This window comes from Solea solea, chromosome 6, assembly GCF_958295425.1.
Source record: "Solea solea chromosome 6, fSolSol10.1, whole genome shotgun sequence".
NCBI classification, from domain to species: Eukaryota; Metazoa; Chordata; class Actinopteri; order Pleuronectiformes; family Soleidae; genus Solea; species Solea solea.
The window spans coordinates 15279358-15303704 of NC_081139.1; positions in this window are offsets into that span (position 1 = coordinate 15279358).

Here is a 24347-nt window from a genome sequence, read left to right on the forward strand (position 1 = left end):
TAAAAAAATTGGTTTAACCAAGATGAAAGCAGCGGCTCTTTGTTCTCTAAATGTAGAGCCAGAGGGTGAGTGGAGAGTTTCCTTTACTCAGAGGCCAGTCCTTTGTTTTTTATATGAATTAATGTGGTTTTGGGTGCTGTCATCTTAGTCCCCAGCGTCCTCTTTTTTCTTGACATGTTGGAGAGCATCTGTCATGGAGGTCTCTAGTCGTTAGCTCGTCTGTCAGCCTGAGACAGAGGCTTGCTTGTCACTTGTCATTTCCAGCGCCATATTCAATCTCGCAGTTTTCTTTAGAGATCCTCCATCTTTGTCATTCATGCCAATATTGATTCTGACAACCGAGTGGGTGGGTATGGGGTGCGGGGGTTGGGTGGGGCTTTTGTCTCACACTGCCCTCTGGCACAGACATCTTTTTATTCTCTTTGTCAGCGTGTATATCGGAGAGAGAGAGAGAGAGAGAGTCGATGTAACCATGGGGATTGGATTTCTTTTGAATTCATGAGTGTGGAATAATGTACAACTACAACTCACATTTGCTTGCACGTCAGAAGAGTTAGATTTTCATTTCAGCGGCTGCCTCTTGCACCATGTCATGAAAGTGCAGACTGAAAAACACGTCAAAACATCATGGACGAACAAAGGATCATCCAACATTGAGTTAAACCACATTCTGTGAAAAAAATAAACGATCATTTTACTTTTCTCAACCTTATGAAAAAAACATACTAATACATAGATGAATGTAAGTCTCCACTGACAGGTGGACTCACTTCCATTTCTCACCCTCTTTGCTGATAATGGTTAGAGCTGCTATCAGTGAAGCCCTTTAGGTTTAATAGCTCTATATTCTGACAGCTATCACTAAACTAGAGTGTTTGGTTAGTTGGTTAGTGTCTCTCAGTCTCAGAACTATGACAACACATCTAAAAGAAACTTTTATATTCCACAATACGACATCCATGTAGGAGCCAGGACTCCACAAAGAGGCTGCCATCTCTGTTCGTGAGGTGAGGCTTTACCAATAATTAAATGAGCCTGTTTCCTGAAAACAACATGGTCAACATTAGTACTCAGTACTGTGTCTGTCACTCACACATTTAGTGCACATGGGATATTTAATGTCCAGTTTTCTGCAGAATCTCTTTTTAGTGTAGAACTAAATTCTTTTTTGTGACGGTATTACACTGATGGTAGCGTATAACTAATATCATCTCCTTATCACTACACTATCACCATTGTTGTCATCAGGCTGGAAACTGCTTCATCAATAAGCAAGAGTAACACAAGGGCCTCTTTTATTCTTCCACGCCATCAATCGATTAAATATATGGAGACTGCAGTGTGTCATACAATGTGATATACAATATAAATACATGACACAGGGTAACACACACACACCTAAAGGTAATTTAGAGACTTCAATTTTAAATCTGCATGGACTGTGAGAGGAAGACAGAGTACAGAGAGAACCCATCCTCACACGGGGAGAACAACTGCTCATAATTCAACACTTTAATTGGATCGATTTCTCTTTAAAAAAATAAATAAAAAAGAACTGTAAAAAAATATCACCGGTCACTTGTGAAATGGGTTGAAGACTGCTTTCAAATTTTAGCTGTTGTAATTGAAAAATAGAGATCAGAAGTTGTGTAGCCTCATATTCAGTGGGAATCCTGTGGAGAAGGCAGTGAACCAGTTTAAATCCTCAGTTTATTTTTGATATTAAAAATGTGCCTGGGATCAGTAAATATTAATCAGTTTCCAACTGTGTCTGATGGTACCACATGGTAATCAGTGAGCTGTAGGGGTGTTGGTGGGTGGAGTGTAAGTGTTTTTGTGTTGCAGTATTCAACAGTGCTGTCATACTGTGATAACTACTGAGCCGTTGCATTTTTCTGACTGGTGTGTGGTTGCACCAGACTGTGGCTGACTATAGTCCTTTTAAATGTTTTTGTGAAATATTAATGTGATCTAATATGAAAGACAGGGATGTATTTGACATTGATGGATGATTGGCTATTAGAAGCAGAGACTCACAGTCACACCTGTAGCCCGTCATTTGTCTTGGTTTTTCTCTCATCATCTCATCACTCAGGATGCTGATACACCTCTGCAGATAATTGTTTAATCTGCCAAATCTGCATGAAAGCAGTGACCTCTGAAATACGTGGACACACTTCATGTTAATAATGCTTACTTGATATTTAGTAAGGCTGAAGGCCTTGATTATAGCAAACGTGTGTTTCTAAAAATATTTTTTTTATTATTTAATTAAAGCTTTACTATCTGCGATTATAAAAGAAAACAAAAAAACAAGAATACCTTTTTGCAAATCATGGGAAATATTACATTTCTACCTTCTTTACAGAATCAAATGTTCCAATTTTGGCACATTCTTAAATGTGTCGTGTCACCGGGCTGAGGGTGCAGGCAGCATACCAGGAGATGGCTGTCATTGTAATAAGTGACATCATTTCGGTTCAGAAACATGAGCTTACACATATCTGTTTTTTTACAGAAACATCACTATCTACGGTGATCAGATGTGGTGTTTACACCTCATCTTAAAATGTAAATATGTCAAATTATTTTATGTAATGACTAAACTAGACAGCACATGACATCACTATCCAGGCACACGGTGACGATGAAGGAGACAGTTAACCGTGCAGATTTTCTCACATTATTGACTTTAGTTACTGATGCTGAATAGAGAGTGGTAGACAGCTGTGTACACCGTATGCTCTCATGTGAGGTCTGGATTCTTGGCCTGACCTTCAGAGGCTTTTGCTAAATAGGTTAAGCATGTACGTTTAGATCACGGGTGGACTGGGAGTCATGCACAGCAATATCAAATGGATCATTTTAATCTTCCACAGTCACTGTATTAGAAAGGCTTGTAGAATAATATGTCCATGTTGCAAGCGTGATTATGGAGCCCTGGTGATAATCATCCTAATGTTTCACTTACATTTTGCTCTATCATTAGTGCTGACTTTACCTCTGACTCATCATCCACTGGGATGAACTACATTAGAGGTAAGAGTGTAATATTTGGTTTTGGAAAGATTACAGCATCACTTCTACCGTGTCTACCACAGGGTTCAGTTAAATGTTGTTGCGGTAGTTGTTTTTCCACCAATCTCATAATCCGTCAACTTTGCAAGTGCCAATCCTCTATCAGTAATCTAGATGCAAACACAATTCTGACAATCTGGACATTTATCAATGTTAAAAAGAAGCTAAGTGGCACTGTAACATGATTATTGTAATCAAAGCCTTTTCCTTGTGTCAATTGAAAAACCACAAAGTCAGATTTATCAATAAACATGGCTGCCCTCATCCAGCTGTTTAAAGTAACTACCTCAGGCGTTAAATATCAGGAACTCTGTAATGTTATTCCAATAACATTGAGAGAAAACAGTATATATTTCATTCACAGCACCAGAAACTCAATACTTTACTTCAGCTGCACAGGCACACTGGGTTAGTTTAGCCCATTAAATCTCCATTATGTCTCCTTCTGCTCTCTCTGATGATCTAAACTGTGCTAACACAGCCAAACGTTTGTGTTTTCAGAAAACAGAGCAAAGAGAAAATAGCCTTAGACTGAAACAGATTTGCAAAAGTCTGAATTATTCAGTTTCATAAAATATCATAAATCATTTCATCTGACGAGTGTAAAGTGAAATATAGTTTCAAGATACATTTATTAACTTTCAAGGAATTACTCAATAGAAAAATCACATCATGATTTTATATGTCAAACATATTGATTAATGCATTTTAATCAAGCAAAGGAAAAAGTCTAAAATTGGCACCGCGCAAAATGTAAGAGAAAGAGTCGGAGTGAGTTACAGGAACATGTGTTAGTGAGTAAGGATGTGCCTTCTCACATTCTCGCCACAAGAACACATATCGGCACCTAAGATTTAAGATATCGACATCCAGTTACACACAACTAAGCAAAGAACACAAGATGAAGCTCAAGTGCAGCAGCTAAGTGAAAGAAACGACAGAAAATCTATCAACAGAAAATTTAAGAGATAGGATGTGTATAAAAAGAAGTGTTTTTTTTATTCAGCCCTGCAAATTCTCTCTTCCTCTTTCTATTTTAGCACAAAGTCAGATAAGAGGATATAAAGAGAGGACTCGTGAAGCATCGCTGTGTCAGAGAACAGTGAAACACCAGTATAGATGCTGTACTCTAGCACCATGGTTCTCAAACTGTGGTACGTGTACCACAAGTGGTACGTGAGCTTCCTCTGGTGGTACTTGGAGGTAAAGATTGATTTAGATTTTATTCATCTGTCTTTTTGTTCGTACATTTTACATACATCTGTGTACAAGGATGCTTAATATACCTCTGTGCATATTTAACACTGGGTAGCACCATTTTCTTTTTTCCAAAATGTTTTAACTGACATTAAAAGCAGCATTTGTAAAATACTGGGCATTTCTGGAAAAGCTTTGGTAAATGTCAGCACATAACTGCATGGTAAAATATCAGCTGATTCAGGCTGAGACAACTTTACCAATCCGAAGAAGAGTAATTCCTCTGCAGCTTATAACTATACATAACAAATATACATCAGCAATTCATATGTCAGAGGCTGCAGATCACGGTACACAACAACACAACAAGTAGAAATACATGTATATATATATATATATATATATATATATGTGTATATATATATATATATAGGCTTTTTCCAATTTAGATATGAACCATGAACAAAATATGTACAACATTTTGGGTCAACCCATGGCCATGAGGAGAGGAATTGGGGTGGTAACCATGGGGTTGCTGGTTCAAATCTCAGCACAGGTTAAGGGCACAGAAAAGTGCTGCCCACTACTCCTGCTGCCATTGGTGTGTGTTTGTGTGTAACAAAAATGGATAGGTTAAATGCAGAGGATAGATTCACAATCGCTAATTGGTGTCACAGAGGTTAATGGAGGAACTTTTTGACCATAATCGTAGATTTACTGACCTACTCAAACATCAAGAATAATTAAGATCTCTAGCATTGTGACCCTTTTAATCATATCCCATTTCTTGGAGGTGTGTATCACGCGGCATCTCTTGTCTAACCTAAGAAAAATCCATTATCCATAATGAAAATCCCACTCTGGGGGACTCTGGACAAGAGGAAGTTCAGAAACACTGGAAAATAATGTGTCGTCAACTGTTTTAAGAAACACAAGATAGGGGAATTGTATATTGTCTAAAGTTGTTGTCAAAGTGATGATTACACTTCTTCGGGTTCCCTTTTCAATGCCTTGCAGCCGCGGTGCATCACTGTACCCAGTTCTTTGGAGAGTCATTAACATTTACAGCAATCCTGGAACTGTTGTTCCATGACTGAATAAAAGAATCATTTCAGTCTATTATTAAACATGAACCACTGCACACAGCATGGGCTATCTCCACTGGGGAGGAAGGAGCACAGGAAAATCTCCTGTTAAAACCTTTAGAAAGACAAAGGTTATGGGAAATTCTGTTCTCTTTTGTCGGTTTCCTGCCAGTTAAAATGATACTGGGCTAAAAAAAATTTAATCTAGGCATGAGGGATTTCTCCAAAGAATCCAAGCAGCGTTTAAGATATTCTGCTGAGTGCTCAAAATCCCCTGAAGCACAGTAAACACAGAGCATCATTAGCATTCTGGGTTCAGATAATGACTGCAAATGATCACGTAAGCCAGACAAGACAAAGGACTGAAGCGGTGACCAGGAGGAGGTTTGGGTCAGCAATAACAATTAATTATTGAAATGCTGAGAAGAACAACATGGCTTTTTCTAATGGGGATGTCAATGACAGATATCCTCACTGCAAACAACTCCATAAAACATTGATGAAAACTAATGAATGGACTTAATGTACAGTATGCTGATACGTTACAAAAAAATAGGAATTAACTTTATTTCAGTATAAATTATTTATTTTTAGTATATAGGTGAATTAAAGGTTCATTTAGATAATGCTGCTGTGGTAATTATCGCACAATATTAGGTACTTAGATGAGGACAACACAAATCGCATTAATGATGCATTTACAGTTATTGTTTCCTTTATCGTAAATGAAGAAGCCAAACCTCAACAACGTTCAAAAACATCTTCGTCTCAGTCCATTCCATTGTGGTTTAAGTCAGTTGCCAGAATCATAAGCTGCACTCTTAATTTTCAGCATACCACATTTTGTCTAAGTTCACATTTCTGAAACAATTACTTCCTGGTTATGAATATAAAGTTACAGAATGTGATTTTTAATCAAATTCTCAAAAAAAGAAATGCATATTTCGTCCAGAGAATCACTTTTTTCTCTTTTTACAGTAAGTGTGATATAAGGCTTTAAGGACAACCTGTAATAAAATAAATAAATCGTCATTCGGCCCATGGCCAAAAATGCATCAGTGCTAGAAATAAAATATGAAACTGTACAGAAACTGACCGTGTGTTTTTGCTCCACATTGTATTCTGTCTACTCTGGCTTTGGAAATAAGCAAAGTGAAGAAATAGAACCACAATGCAGTTCACAAATGCGCCGATGGCACCACCCCATTCAAAGTGAATGAGCAGCATTTGAAACCTCCATGACCGTTTGGCAGTTCCCTCAGGAGTGCACTCCTTTGCTACTGGACCTACAGTATATTGTCTGTTAGCACATTGGTATGTCAAAATAGCCTTTATTTAAATCTTAAAGTGCTTAAAGTGGAATATTTGTTCAGTTTAATGATGTATAATCTTAACACACATCTTGTAAAGTGATTCCTCTCTACAGTCCGCGGGTGGATTTATATCTGTGGTCAGTCAACTGAAGCTAACGACACTGTGTTTCATTTACCTCGATACGCATCAAACCGTTTGAACTACTGTGGAACGTTTGATTTATGTACGTTCAAAAGAGGAAAAACACCTATATTAGAAGCGTGGCAAAGCTTTTTAATTGAACCCCAAAACCGAAAATCTTCCTGGAACAAGAGTAAGTGCTCTGCACTTAACGAGTGCCATGTATCTGTGCAGCGAGACTAACATACTCATTATCGTGAATAATAACCTGGTCAGTCTCTTGACAGAACAAAATAATACAACACCTTGGAAAAGGGCGATAAAAATGAAGAACAACCTGGAGGAATGACTGGTCATTACCCAGGAGCCGTGGTCACTCTTAGCCGTAGATACAAGCAGTTCTGCACGTTAATTAAAGCTTAAACTCTTGTAAAGTGTAATTCCTGAAAGAATAACTGCTGGGGTATAACACATCATATGCAGAGTAGGTTATGTACATAGATCAAAACTGGAAACACATTTTAGATTAAACAGAGCCAAAGTTTGGGGGGTTGGGAGAGGGGGGGGCTAAAACTTAGAGGAAACCATTAATAGACAGAGCAAAAGAACAAATGGTGACATCTGGTTCAGCAGTGGGGCATCACGAGCCATGTGGGCAGAGACAGTGAGTGTAAATTGAAGCATCAGCTTTTGTACAAGACATGGCGAAAAGCAGAAAAGCAATTTCATCGTCTTCCATCTGTAAATTAAAATAAAGAATTTGCTCCGTACACAGTGACCGTTCAGGCGCTTTGGGAAATGGCTGAACCCAAACACAATCACAAGAGATGTGAAATCGCTCAGTCTGTTGCCGGACACTAACAGATGAAGGATGACTTTGTCTAATTACTTTTACTCTCCTTAGGGATTTTTGTAGACAGCTGTTACTTTCAGTTTATGATATCAATAATTGTGCTTTCTTTAACTAGAATTCTGGGGTATTGTTTCATTTGAATTCTGCTCTATGCTGTTTAAATGATGTAGTTGTGTGCCAGTCTGCAGAAGAATCAGTCACTGATTCTTGCTTTTGATTCAATTAATAATTCATGTTTCCTATAAGGATATGTTTACTTGCTACCAACCAACCTTCCTGGTTTAAAGGTACACTGTGTAAAATTTAGCAACATGAAGTTGCATCAGGCAGCTGAATATCCTTCACATCTGCATTCCCTTATCTTGTTTTGTTGTTGTTTGTTTTTGCTGTTGGCCTCTCCCTGTGTCGGGGTCACCACAGCAGCTGATCTGCACAAATGATTCGGCAGAGATTTTTCCTTCCTGACGCAACCCACTGGGGGTCAACTTAGAGTGTCCAATTAACAAAGAATAATGGGGAGTGGGTACCTTGCTCAGGGGTAGCTCAGGCCTTGACCTGGTGGGGACTCAAGCTGGCAACCTCCCAGTCACAAGGCAAGTTCCCTTTCCACCTGGCCATGGGCTGCCCCACAGCCTCTGTGTAAAATAGCAGCCTCTATAGAGCAGAACTGGCTCCTGATAGTCTGCAAGCTGCCAGCACTTTGTGTGACTCCTGCAGTCCCCAGGCTTAGGTCAGGGAGTATTTCTGTAAAAGGCTTGTGTCTCACAGCATCGTCTTACTGAGGCCCTGGTGACCAGCAGGTCTAGGTTGCACTGCTGTACACAATCTAGGCTAATTGAGCCAGTGTGATGCCACTGACCTCAGCTAATCTTGTTGCGTTGAAACCATGGTGCTCGGAAACTTGGACAGGCTCCATGTAAGGTTGTAGTTAGAAAGCTTGACACTCAGAATATTGTGGTGTTTGTGACCATTTTTTAAATGTGCCTACTAAACACGTTTTTTTTTGAGGAGTTTATGGTCTCAATCATTAGTTTTGGGTTGTCTTCAACAGAACATGTCAATTTATGTTGCTGTTTAGAGGAAGATGAAGCACGTTTTAAATGATAAGAGTTGCATGTGGTAGTAATTGATGTAATAGTATGTCCTGATTTATCGTCCAATTAACACTGATTTCTGTCTGTACTGTTCTACATACCTACATCATTCACTTTTTAGGGTGAAACTGTTACATTAGTGGCACACATGTTTATCAGCGTGAACTGTCCATGTATTAATAACAAAACAATGAGGCGACACTTGTGATTGACAGCTTGTGTCATTGAAATCAATGGATTAAAAACTGACATGGCTGCCGTCAAATTGCTAATTGCGAGGCTTCACAATGGGAGTTTCTTTTGATTTTGATGATTCTCACACAGGTGTGTCCAGGAAAGTGGAAGTCTGAAGTCTACATAACACTCATTAGTTATGTAATCAAATAGTGGCGGGGCTTCTCCGTGGAAGTACCTGAGTGGCCACCGCAGGACTTTAAGTGTCAAACAAGTGACTGATTGCAGAACAAAGCCTCTGATAGACTGAAAGTATGAATTCCTTGCCATGCCTGGGTAGAGGTCAATCTCCCACTTCCACCCACCACCTCTGCACACATTACTTCCCACTGCTGCTCCCACTGCTCACCTCTGATGTCTGTGCAAAGAAACATGAGCTAAGCCCTGTTTCTCATTATGATCTTTGACATCATCCATCATTATAAAGTTCATTATCAAGATGTTTTCCTAGACTGTCATTAGCCTTGGCTAACACAGGGTGATTGATGTGGCCTGCCGCTGATGAAACTGCTGCTTGATCCTTGTCATTAATCTAGATTTTATGTGGTGTCATCCTTTGGCCTCTTTTTTCGTAACTGTGCTACAAGGCGCTTCCCTGCAGGCTTCACAAAACCAGGTTATAGAAGCAGCAGTCACAAGAAATGAAGACAAATAATGTGTAATATGTAAAAGAGATTTGCCATAGTTCTCCTTTATGCAAGTCACTTTGAGTAATCTCTGTATACACTATAACTGTGTTCAAAGGAAACTGTAAGCACTGAGCTGGTGCCTTTTAGTAGCGTAGAGAGTACCATGGATGGCAGTGTCTCAAATAAGATGGATGTTTTTTGCATTTGATTTGACTGGTAATGAACTGTGAAGGAGTCTGTGAGACAAAATTCCACTCTTTCAAGGAGGCGTCTTGATCTACAATGCAAATTCTAAAGTTTGCCAATTTTAAGCATAGCTCCTAGGAGATAATAAACACAGTCGGCTCCCTGGAGCATTAATTCTTGTCTAATTTTCCATCCATAAGGCACCTCAGAAAAACAATAAACAGTTTATGGTTTGAGATTAAATCTGCCACCCACTGGTTTTATGCATCTTTGAGAGAATAAACATCCTTGCTCAGGATAACTAGCCTCACTTGCACTTTGTCATCTTCTAGCTACACAATGAAATACTAATTCTACTGCAGCAGACCATCCATCTAACCAGGAATATCTCTCATGCAGAAAAATGCAATTTCCTGCACACTGTGCTCTTCTCTTCACCAGTCAATACAATTACATGTAAGGGGAAAGTCACCATTAAACCCTGAGCTTTCATTTCCAACGCAGTGCTTCCTTTTCAGATCTGAGACTCTTGTTAAGATGTACAACCTGATTCACCTGAAAGCTAACACTTGAACAAATCCAGGACACGTGTTACACTAGGTCCACAGACAGTATATTAAAGTAAAAGAAGAATAATTGAATTTGAATACCAGTCATCAAAATTCCATGTCATGGCCCATCTGTGGTACATTTGTGGCTCACTTAAGAACACAGTTATTAAACAAAATGTGAAGCCATTTTCATCCCATCATGTGAGGAAAAGCACTCAAGGGCTTTTTGGCTGTGAAGCAACAGAGGGGAAAAGCTCTAAAAACACACATTTCACTAACTTACTGACTGAACGGTGAACTTTTACCATTGGTCAACTAAATTCTGCACATCTCAACCAATCCAATATGTACAGCCATTGTCTGTAACTAACATCAGAGCTTCAATATGTTTGGTGACTTGAGTCATTTTCCAAGCTAATCTGCTAAAAAGCTTCTGATTGGCTTCTGAGAGTATGGGGTGGGTGGGGATTGGACCCACCTTCAGCTGTGGACCTTTTCTACCCTTATGTATAGTGGCAAGTTCAACCGGCACAATATTATAAACAGCGGAACACAAGTTTGTTTGTGATGTGAATTAAAGTATGGAGTGGGATTTGTGTCGGACTCACCATCTTTGGTGGAGTTTTATATTCAAATATTCTCTGTCTCGGTCTGTTTAAATGCACATATTCGATTTGCACATAAAACACCTGAATGGAATCTTGAAATATTGCATTTCTGTGTTGACAAACAAACTCATTTGTCATCGGATCAAGATGGCGCTGGTGTGTGTACCTGGCTGTCTACCTCTGCTGTTTTTCCTCCTATTGTTACTTATTACATGGAATGCGTCACCTATAGTGTGTGACTGCCTGACACTGCCACCTTTTTTGGTTTCCATCTTATCTATGGGGGTACTCTCTTCCAGTTGCCACAGGAAATGTGGTAAGAGTACTTCTCAGACTCAAAGCTTACTGGGCTTTGTCTTCGACACACGACTCTGACTGCCCATCATTTAGATCCCCTGTGGACTACCGTGGCTACTACCTGCGACATTTTTTGGAATAGAGTTCTCAGGCCGGCTGTCCCTGACGTCGAGCCCTCTTTCCCACCAACCTATGAAGCTCTGCAGATGAGGCTGCATGAAAGGACTCCCAGTTCATTTCAGTATTGATTTTACGCTTTACTTTTAAAGCCATAAATGGGCTTGCTCCACCTTATCTGGGGGAGATTTTAAGTTTGCGAGAAAACAACAGGGCTATATGCTCATCTTAGTCTGAATGTCCCCAGGCCACCTGATTTGCACTCAGTTACTGACCTGAGAGTTTTGCAAACTCAAAATGTATTTGTATAGACTGGCTTTTAATATTCTGCAGCACAGTGATACTTTCCCTCTTCTCTTTTTCTTATTGATACTTTTATTTATTGTTTTTATTGTTTTACTGTATATTTTACTCCTGCTATGTCTTATTCTCTCTTTTCATGTGAGTACTTGTATTTTAAAGTGCTATAAAAATGAAATTGCTTGATTGATAACTCCCAATATTATATTTACAGCAGTTGATGGAAATACAGATTTACTAAAAGGAAATGTGTATGAGCACATTTCCTTTTAGTGAATCTTTGAATGTCAGTTAAAATTTGCAATAAATGTCAATGGAAACTTGACTTATGACTTTCTAAGTAAAATGTCAGACACTGGAATCCAATCTCACTAAGCTCGCCACTCAAAATGGATGCGCGTAACACTATTGTTTAGGATGTGTAACGCGCTCTGTGGAGTTTTTCTATGAATTTCTTTGTTGTCCATAAACCCATGCTTCATTTGTATAGAAATGTCACTTGTTTGGCTAATAAAATGCTCAAACAAGTGACAAAGCAGACACTTAAACATTGGCAGTTTGCTGATGGGACCCATAATCTAGACGACAGTAGACTGGTTTCCTAGTGTCCTTTGAGCTAAAGAGATGAGATGATAGACTGAGGTGTTAATAACTTGCCCGAACTATGTGGATTAAGAGAGACTCAGATGGCATACTTCAATTATGGTCCGGACGTTATCTTACTAAGACAACCTGGAGGATTACAGTCTCCTTTGTCACAGCGTTTTCAGAAAATGACCTAGTTAAAAAAAAAATATATATATATAAAAATAATACATATATGCAAGATAAGATTTAAACACAAAGTACAATATTCATAAGACTCCAGGCTAATATTGCTTTTTTTAATCCATTCTATTGCACATCTAATAGACTCATCAAAACTGTCAGTTAATGAGTTTATCCCCATGTACCTGGGTCACATGTACCTCCATATACCACCTGCACAACTGAGCTCTGCTACCAATAAGTTAGGTGGAGACAGTGGTGCATTGTTTATGCTTCCACCGTGGCACAGACCAATTGCTGCCTGTATATAATGGTAACATTAAAATACGTAGAGGGAATTACTTTTTTATCCACACAGTATATCTTCTCTTACTTAATGAAACTGAAACAAAAATTACATACAAAAAAAGGTTGTGCTACTGCAGGGAGATCCAGTATACCATAGCCTACTTTATTCATGTGTTAATAAGAAAAAGTTACTACTACCTCAATATTATTGCATTAATGACAATAAATCCGACAAGCCAGTAAAGCAGTGGTTTTCTAGCTGATCTCTCTCTTAAGTTACTTTTCTACCTTTTTCTCTCTCACTCTGGCTCTCCTTCTGCTATATCATCTCTCTCTCACTCTTTGAGCCTAATATGTAAATCAGTGCACCATCAAGTTTTACGCCCCCTTCTCCCACACCTTAAATCACAACTGCAGTCGTCACTGCTGCAACAATCATTCAGCAATCATAAATCAGTTCAAGTATCCATTTGTATAAATCTCTATTTGCTCCTGTACATACAGGATCCTCCGGAAATAATTACTGCAGTGACTATGACTACTGCACAATTTGTAGTTGCTGCTTCTTTTTTTTTTTGTCACTTGCATAATGTTGGTGTAGCACAACTGACACATCCCAGCTTACTGAAATAGTGGACAGTTTGTGAGCTTGCATTTGCAATGGTGGGTGCACAGAGTTTGGCGACATCACAGATCACAGAAACACCACATAGATCAGCCAGAAACAGAAACAATTCTCTATCAACTCTTTACTTCGGCGTGAGGACGAGGTTTATTTAATTTCCTTTCATGGTAGTGTTGTCGTTAGCCTCACAAGAAGAACATTGTTAATTAAAAGAAAAGAAACATTCTGTGTGGAGTTTGCATGTTTTCTCATTGTGTGTCTACTCTGGTACACTCAGACAGTTCAAAGACAGTTTTGAACTGTTTGGTTTTAGGTTATTTAGAGACCCGAAGACTGGATAACAAGTCTGACTACTCACGTCACATATGATTTTAACTCTTTCAATAAAAAATCATCATGATGAAACCCCGATATCAGTCTTAATACTGTGGCAGTAGCTACAAATAGATCCACATATAGGTGCTGAGAGGTGCAAAAAATAAACAAGATGAAACTATAGTGGGTACCGAAAACATCAGCTGAAGAGACCGTCTTTAATATATTCTGAAGACAGAATTGTTTTCATGCATGCTCAGCAATTCAGCAGTCACGTTGTCCTTAAACCACCTTTGAATCAGATCGGAAGTGTCTGGACAGGACAGTCTGAAAACACAAACTCCAGAACGTGTCCTGAGAAGAACAAAGTTAATGAAAAAACACAAGAGCATTTCTGGGTCAAAAGGATAATATCCTGGACGCTCAGGTGAGGGTGGGGCCTGGCTTGAACACACCCGTCCATTTACTTGTTATGAAATATCATGAGCTTTTTCTGCTGCGTCTCACAGATTTGGTTAGGTGGCTGACAGAGGAAGCTCCAGCAAATGACTGGTGTGAATATTGCTGACATTTGCATTCTCACATACAGTACAGCCCATCTAAACCTGAGAGCGGGTCTGGGCACAGCTTATGTTAGTCATGTGAAAGGCTGCTGATCTGCCGAGGATGAACCCTGCCTCTCTTTCAGCTGGAATTGGCTCCAGCTCCGACATGACCCTCAAAGGAGAAGTGGTAAAGAATGAATGAATGAATGAATTTTCTGTGGTCTATCCAGGAGACAACTGTGACTTGCAAACACCATTGCTTCATTATTTGTGACAGTTTTGTGTCAAAAGCTTAGTATTCAGTCTTCTTCTTTTCTTTGCAAAGACGGTGCCTGCAGCATTTCGGATGACCCACCTGCTCCCTAAGGCTTTCTCAAGATATTTATCCCACTAAATGCCCTCTCTCCATATTCCCTGAGGCAAATACACCTTTGTATCTTCATACCAGCAAACTACTGTGTGTGTGTGTGTGTGTGTGTGTAAACTGCTCCTCGACATTGATGGATGGAACCTGGCGACGCCTCCACTCTCCTTGCCACTCAGTTGCTGACTGAGCCCTATGCTTTATTCATGCGGCAGAAAAAAAGGTTCCAAAAGGTTTCAGAATATATTAAGGGAACTCTCTCGGATGTCAACTGACTTGTCAGGTGGTGTTAAGCAGAAAGAGTTATAAGGTTTGTACTTCGAAGTCTATGGCAAATGGAAAAAGGAACAGGACGTATACCCGCACACCCTCGCCCCCATGCCGTCAACTTTCTGAAGACTGTATTACATGGTTAACCAGACCTGGAACAAAGGAAAATTCTGGATGCTGGAGGGTAACGCTGCAGGTGGTATTATCCTTGAGGTAAATGTATAGTGTGTCAGACATGGTCACAGATTACCTCACTGTGTTATAAATGTATCTGATGCTTTTTTTGAGATTTGGTAGCAGCTAGTAAATTTGTCTGACTAATTATTTTTTTACTGTGTATGCAATCAAATATGCCTTCATTTTCTTTTAGCTTTATAATCGTGCAATATCCTGGTGGTGAATTATTGTTTAGTTGATATGTTATTATTTAACAGTTGCAAAGATTAAATATCTTTCTGATACACTGTTCTTTTGCACTCTGAAAGGAAGTATAAAAAGCCAGGGTGATAAAAAAACTTAGAAGTCATAAATAATGAGCTTTTATGAACATTTCAAGAAGATACTTTTGTCACATTTGCCTCAGCAACACTTCTTGCTTGGGACTCTGGGAATTTTGGTGAACATACAAAGGGAATGACGCAGTTAGATCGACAGTCAACAGCTTGATAGGGTGTATGAAAGCGATTTTCAAAGCCTGAACTTGGAGCTCAAACACTTGTGGCTGCAGATGATGCTATTGCTTAGCAAAATGTTACATCGTGCTGCTAGAATTTCTGAGGTTGTATAACAATTAGGCTCTGGGTGGATGCAGGAGTTGGACGTGTGCAGAGATCTCACTTTTCATAAGGTATGTCTCCAGATCCGAAGTTGTGCAAAATGCACACTGTGTCATAATAGTGGTACAAAATGATATGCCGTGTGACTCAACTGTAAGAAACATCATTGAGAGAGACTTGAGTCTTTTCTAGGGAGAGTCCCCACTTGTAAACTCTTCCGAGCAGATTATAAACTCTTCACAGCCCCAAATACTGAACAATCTCAACGATCCGAAAGAGTTAATGATAAGATTACACAAACTGAAGGGCAACACAAGATGCATGCATGCATTTTTTGGATCATTATTTTGCTGCTTGAGGTTGGCTATCTGTCTACAACATAGCTTGTGACAACCACTGAGCGTATAATGTGAATCATAATAGCAGTTTAACTGAATCTTTCATTCAGGGATTCTTTCATCCCTGACATGATACCTGATGGCGTCAGCGCTTTTACACTTGAATACAATCAGCGCGGCTCAGAATAGCATACCTATGCTTTGATGATGCTGAGAAAATAAAAATATGCCGCCTAACGTCTTTTCTAAGAAAAATGATCCACACTTTGATAAATATTTCCGATCAGTGTAAATGCAAAATGCCACTCACAACAGGCATAGGATACTTTAATCGTCCTTTTATTCCTCTGGTCTGCTTTTACTTTACTCATAACTTTTAGGTTCTTCACATGTATTCAATCATTTTTTGGCTATCATGAAGACATGTTTATTCATGGTCCTATTGATATATGTAGCCTATTTGACAATTATTTCAATTGTGTATTTGTAGTGTTAATCATAACATAAACAATACATTATCTTAAGGCACTTTGCATAGTTAGGGTAAGAGTTTACAAAACCTACAAAACCCAATAGGTCACAAAATGATAAAACACTGTACAATATGTAACATTTCTGCATTAAAATGTGTAAAAATTATAGTTATATATTACAGTTATAGTTCTATAGTGTGAACATACAGCAACAAACTGGAGCATTAAGAATCTTAAAATAGTGTAGTCTTGTCTAAAGCCCCAAACTATAGAGGATAATTATTGGCAGATTTCGGCCCCAATCCCTTCCGACAATCCTGGGTGCCTTACAATTTTAGCCTGATTTGAACAGATTATCTGGCCAAATTGTCCTGAAATGTGAGGGGTTAACGTCATCATACTCATCAGAGTCTTCCCGTATTAAGTATTAAACATGTTTGATATTTAAGAGTGAACAGTGATTGGGGCATTAGCAAAACCCAGAGTTTCTGTGAGATCCCAAACCCCTGGAGTCTCCTCCTTGAAATGGTTTGATTAAACGCCCGCATGAAGTCCTGCGTCTTGACCGGATCTTTATTTAGACAGGTAATCCCATTGAGACACAAAGGGTCTCATTTTCCAGAGGGACCTGTCAATCTAGTCTGTGCTTTCACAGGATTAAAACATTGAAAATGAGTCTCTTTTTTTTTTTTTAGCTTGAGCTCAACTCGAGTGCATGCGTCTTGTCTTTATTCACATGATCTCATCGACATCTTTTTGTTAACATATCTTATTCATTTCCATTGAACTAAAAATGTGTATTGTGTTCGGATTATTTAATAATTTTGTTCATGTCCTCTTCTTCCTCACTTGTCGGGAGTAATTTGTAAGATACAGAATCTGTCAAGACGCAAAATACCCAGCAGCAGATTATTCATGTTTTTTTTTAGTTTTGTTTTTTTTAATAAAGAACAGCGTGTTTATGTGTGAATAATGACTTGTCACCGAGAAACAAATGTAGTAGTGTGATGTTGTTAAAAGCTTTGTGAAATCTCCCAGATGTTGACAATTATTTATATGTAACTTTTTTTTTTTTTTAACTAAACTTGTTTGGTCTTATTTAAACAATAACCACTGTGGTTTTATCACAATACAACTCTAATACATTCAAGGTCCGATGTACTTATTATATTAAATTATGGTAGCATACGGTGGACAATTATCTCACAGACCATCAAATACAGTAAAATCAATAAAGTATAAATGTTAACTGAACGCCTGCCAATATCACAAAATGTTAGATGAAGCTCAAAAAGAATAAAGCCAAGTAATTTAAAAATCTGAAATATTTTAATGTTCAGTCAAATCCAACTCTCGACCATTTAGCTACCAACATTCATTAGACTGCTCTACCTGTTCTTTGGCTGGTTTACGCAATGTCCTTGACACTGATGAGTCACTGAATCACCAGTTCCTGCACATGATCCTTGTAACATATTAATAGTACTAAACTATCTGTCAGTGCATTTGAATCTGTTTCAGCCGATCCTCAGTAACCTGCAATTCTTGCACTTACTTCATCTTAATTAAGTCTCACAATGTGGTTTCTTGCTTGTACAAGCAGTTCCTCACTCTGTGGCGCTACGATTCATTAGAAACAACCCTGGCCAAAAGCAAGGTTATTTTATCATTTCTAATTATTGATTGTTCATGTCATCAATCATTCCGTCATTTATCATTTAAGACAAACATCCATTCACACCTGCAGTCAGTTTAGAGTTTGTTATTAACCTTTGCCGAACAATCTCTGTGTTTTTGGACTGTGGGGTGAAGCTTGAGTACTCTGAAAAATGATTTGAACCTTTTTGCTGTGAGGCAACATAGTGCTAGTCACCACATTGCCATACTGCTCTGATATATTATACTTAACCCTTAGAACACAGAGCATTTCTGCTGCTTTTTTCCATTACTATGTTTAAACATACAGTATATAAAGAGGTTATAAGAATGGGCAATATAGAGTGTCTTATATCCTTATTTTCAGAACAACCTACAGGCAATCTTTCATTTCACCAGCTATTTAAACACATCTGAGTAAAAAGTACTCAAAATGTTTAAGATCAGATTGAATTTGTGAAATTTGGAAATATGTCACAGTTCAAAGTTCACTTGGCTCGTTTTTATGAACAAAAAGGAAAGAAAAATTGTCTATTTTGTGACTTCTGCACAATTATTATTGACAAACCCCTCACTGCATTTAAAAAAAAAAATCCTGAATATGTGACCTATAAACATGTGACCCCCCCCCCCCGGTGTCCATATAAGGAGTTGTGTATTATTCCCACAGCAAATTTACCAAAGGTGCCCCTGCAGCACAGATCCGTGCTGCGTGCGCACTAAGGGTTAAAGCTGCAGTGTGATTTTTATTTATGTTATTATACTGCTTCTGTTTTGTCTTTGTGAACCGAAATTAGATTACATTATTTGTGTAGTGCGTTCTGAAAACCCGCTCCGTCAAGCAATGTAATCAGACCTGACTGAGGGAGCGTTTCCTTGTATATAGCTGCATTGCATTGCATTGCATTGCATTGTTGGGTGGGGGCAAGGACTGTTTATACAACGGCCATCTACGTGCTGAAGGACCAGGTTTTCGTTTTGTAGAATTCACGTCTGAACCATTTCTTGTGTGCATCTTTGTGTTTTCAGTCGTACTTCAAACTGTTTGTAGCCGTCTTGCTTTCCCAGTGCAATGTTGCTGTTGCCTTCGCCTCCATGTGAAGCTGAAAGGATTAATTAGCAAGATCTGAATGCACCGGACATTTGTTTATGTTAACAAGTCATTCACTACAATTTTAATTAAAACATTACAGGTAAAATAATCACAGGTCTACAAATTGTATTACATTAGAGTTACGCTTTATGGTCTGCAGGACTCCTTCATGGCATGTAGGGTATTTTTTTTTACTGTTAAAATAATACAGTTATTGTATGACGGTAGAATTATGAATTATTTGCACACGGCCGTACTCGGCTTGGTTCCCTAGATGTTTTTTTTCACTGAGGTTTTTTTCTATTCTGAGAAACAGCGAACAATGGGCCAACAGTCTATGATCTGATACCTCCCCGGAAGTCCTGAAGGGCCCTGTAGAAGCGTTTTTGGCACAGAACAGTGTACACAGTGTATGATCTAGATGCCTTTCTGAATATGCTCAAAGAGCAGCTGTGACTGCACACCATTTTATGTTCTTCTTCCAACTGTGACGGCCCCGGCCGTCTGTTCTTTTCCCGGCTGCTCGGCTCGCTGTTTTCTTCTGTAGGTGCTGTGCACGCCCATTTGCTGCGCTGATGTGACTGACACACACACACACAAACACACGCACACACACACACACACACACTGACTGCCAGGCTATATACACCACAAAAATGTTGCGGTTTCACTTTTCTGCATGGGATAAGTTGTATTTTTACATTCTTTGAAGAAATTAAACTTTGAATGTTACACTGTGGCACATATGTTCATGTGTCACATCAACATGGTACAATTCTCAGAACGAGGAGTGGTGGTGTGTATGGTGAGCCAAGCAGCAGAGCACAGTAAGAGACCAGTTTGAGCTCAATCATCACAGAGATTGTTTCGGTTTATTCAGTATAACAAGGATATTCCAGTTTGTTGATGAAGTTTGACGTTTTAACATGATTTTATGCAGAGGATGTTAATGCCATGAGAGAAAAAGATGATCTCTTCTCGCCCTAATCAGGAGATTTTTGTGCATAATTATCATTACCCCCATTTCTTAAATGCAATCAAAGGTTAAGACAGTATCACATGAATATGCTCACCTGTAGAAAATTAATAGTTTCTTTTTAATTCAGGCTTCGTTGCACTGCCATTTTGTAATCATTTCCAGGGCAATGTTTCGTAAATATCTTGTTTCCTCTCTCAGGACACAGTCAAGGTTCTTCAAATCTAATTTACAGCATTGCCATAACAATCAAAAAGATTCTAAGATTCACTTTTAGAAATGTACTTTCCTATAATATGTAACACCTGTCTAATTTGTAATCCTACAACGTGTTTTAGGACAACATTAACCATGTGTTTTATTGTTGATTTCAAGCACCAGAGTCCCTCATTTCCTTCCCTGGTGTAGACATGTAATCTGCTAACCTGATTTTATTTCAGAAATGTGAGCTGGCTTCTCACCTTTAGCTTTGGTTTCTCATACTACACAAATGAAGCATTCATTTTAGTTGTCATGGCCCATAACGAGCTATCACAACACAACAGCAGTGGGGTATGTTGAGGACCACTGTGACACATCAGTCCTACTTAAAATGAACAATTTAACGAATCAGTGAGGACTTAAAAGAAAGGAAACACACCATCCTACACGCAATGTTTCCTGCAGTCACATTTTCATGTTTGCCTGCATTAAAAGATTTTCTTTCCCAGTTTCCAACAGCTCAGCAAATAATCGGTCAAACATCAGAGAATGTGCTGGTGATACACAAAAAGGATCTTAGCTGTGTAATCGGATATACAACATGCCAGCAAAAAAATGAGGGAGAGAGAGAGAGAGAGGGAGAGAGAGAGAGACAGAGAGAGCATTTCAGATGAAAAGTGGCCTTTATATATATTGCCAGAGGCACCTCGCTATGCTGCGCTTCTCTGTCAACACTCCACTCAGGATGCCAGCTTGCAGAAATTTACCAGAAGAGGAGGAAGAAAAAAAGAATTCTACAACAAACAGGTGCATCAGAATATAAGACACCGGGATAAATAAATGTGTCGCTGGTGTCGACACAACTGTGAGTGTTCCTGTGCTGTGGTTTCACCCCCTGCAGTGATGTGTTGTGTCAGACACCTGCCACCGGCAAATCTGACTCAGAGGAGTGACAAGCATTTACCAAATGAGCGCTGCCAGCCTGCACGCACCTGTGTTTCCGGATATGTTAAGTAGATTGTCAAGCAACGCTTTGGTATGCAGCTTCATGTGAAAAGGGAACTGCAACGTGCACGTCAGCCGCATAAGAGGCACCACTTAGCAGGACTGGTTGGTAAAATATTTGCCTTTCGTGACACCTGGAAGTGCTGCCAAAATACACTGTGAAAGTGAGCACCTCAGAAGCCAACAGCATTACATTAAAGAGCATTAAGTACAGGGAAGAAATACACAAAGGTAACACATGCATAAGGTAATCTGTCACTGAAAATAAAAACCTGGCTGGCAGGCAAACTGGTTTATTCCAACTACAACCAGAAGGATCAGAACCAACATGAGAAAACCTCGGCAAACTGTCAAGTCATTATACACATAAGTAATCATGTAAAAGGTAGTGTGTTCTCCTCTTCCCGTCAGTGTAACGTAAAGTTCAGCGAAAGAGAGAGAGAGACAGACATCCCCTCTGGGTTCAGTGCACAAACCTACACCTAAATCTTTTCTATCAATGGAGGCTTTAATCACTGGCCAGTTCAGAGAGAGCGGGCGCTCCTGTTGGCTGCTCCACTACACCTACATTTGCATACAGGTCCCTTAGGAGAAATATCGCTTCTTCAGCACCAACAACAACTTCCTGAGCTGCAAAGAAAGCCAAAACAATCTAAAAGAGATTATAATGGTATAATAAACACAGCAAATTGTGTTAATATCAGCAGCTTTTCAGAGATGAGAGACTGTCGTGGGTATGAAATGAGTGCATCTTTCCATTCTTATCTGATGAGAGGAGCTCAGGACTGAAAGCTGGGATTCAAAAATGTTAGTTTTTTAATATCCTTAGAATAATGCAACTTCCAATCAAAAGTCAATTTAAAACATTTAGGGCTTTCTTCTATAGTTTCAACTGTCCTCATGTGTAACTGGGATTAGACACCTTAGTTGCTGTCACAATCTGCCTCTCCGGGTACCTTTTATCATCGACTTCATTTTTCCCCAGTCGGCTTTTTTCCACCCCCCCCCCCCCCCCCCCCACCACAAGATGCCGAATGTCATATTTTTCCTTCATCTGTTTTCACATGTGATCACAGAGCTTCCCCTTCCATACACATACTAGCTCTCACTTGCCTCATTATCCCAGTCACTATTTAAATCTGTCTCTGTTGCCAAGTTTGCCTATTCTAAGTGACTTTGAGCTTGTTTTTTCTGTGAAGTCACTTACAAATGTTAGTCATTGCAGGTTGTGTTTTTTGCACTTGGTTCTCGGTTGTAGTTGCTTATTTGAGCTTATATCGGCTGTCTGTATATTTCTCCGACTAAAACACCATTAAGCCTGGTTTATGCCGCCTTTTGTTGCACTTTTAGTGGTCATCAAGACGAGGAAAAATGCCATTTAAAAACAGACCGATTTATAAGCAGTACAATAATTCATTTTAATAAATAAAAGAAAAAAAAGTGGCATGTTGAGAAGACAAATGTTAAGTAGCAGTAGGAAATAAAACCAAACAAGTGATAAGTGATTGTAACACATTATTTCTGGCCCATGGTTCTACACATATCATTTAAAGAAATAGAACACAATAATATTACAGAGAAAACTGAAGGTACTGGAAAAAGCACTGAAATACACTGTGGTAGGGGAGGTACTGTATGGAGGATGATTTTAAAACAAGAAAAATAGGTGGGATTGAGACCTGAAGTCTGTGAGAGCAGAGAAGTAAGTAAACTGCTGAGGATGAACAAAAAGTCCCAATTAGCAACGATTCAATATGTTACTCAACGTAACGCTGTTAATGTAATTTAATAAAGTGTGGGAGGAAGGAGTGCCAGGGAGATGGAAGGAAGTAATAATTGTGCCGAGAAGGAAACCTGGGAAGGATGCCAGTCAGCCGGCAAACTACAGGTCCATTGCCTTCACATCCTGTGCTTGTAAATGGATTGAATGGATGGTCAATGAGAGCCTAATGTATATCTTGGAGAAAAGAGGTGTGATGGCTATGTAGCAAAGTGGATTTAGGAGAGGAAGGGTCACTATTGATCCAATGCTATGTCTGGACAATGATGTACAAAATAACACTATGCGTGTTATGAGAGAGGAGCTGGTGATTTGGAGAGTTTACTTTCTGAGCGTAAGATTCCTTCTTGATAAAGGGCCAAACGTGAAGAATGGAACACCCTTGGGAGTGTTTTATTCTGTAGTTATAAATATAGGGTTTAAGGCGGAGGACAATATGAGTATTTATTTTTCTTATGAAGGAAAAAAACACTGTGAAAGTAATAACCTGAAATAAGATGAAAGCAAAATTTGAACTTGAAAATAATATTCTTCCTTATCTGAAGTTGTAATACGTTAAACAAATACATAAATAAACAAATAGATAAATTAGGCTCTTACCAAATGTCATGGAATTCCCTTGAGGCATTCCTGATATCTCACGGTCGCAAGAACGTTAAGTCACTGTGATCTTGAACTTAGACCTGCAGGCACCACAATTTAATTTGTCCTTCTTCCATAAGTCCAAGTGTGAACATTTGTGCCAAAGTCAAAGACATTTTGTCAAGGTCTTCCAGAAATATCTCACTCACAAAGAAAAAAAATGTACTTTGTAAGGTTATCTTTGGTTACCAAAATCAAATGAGTTCCTTCTGTGAGTCCATGTTAACATTTAAGGCCAAATTTGAAGAAAGTCCCTTGACATTCTTGGGAGTCTATACAAGAATGGGATGGACAAAAGAAAAACGACACCTCTGGCCACTCACTGGCCACCACTGGTGCAGAGGCATAAAAAAGTAATAAATATTATTAGATGTCTTAGCAATGGAACGAGGAGCTGATCATCCATCAGTGAAGTAAACAAATATATGTGAGTGTAATCAGATCAGCTTTAGACCACAGAAGTAAGTGATATATGGGTCTGCAGCGTGCAAGGCTCAGGCTCTCAGAGTGTGTTCGGGGGCAGTGCAAACATTGCCTAAGTGTACACTTCAAGCTGAGGCAGGAGAAAT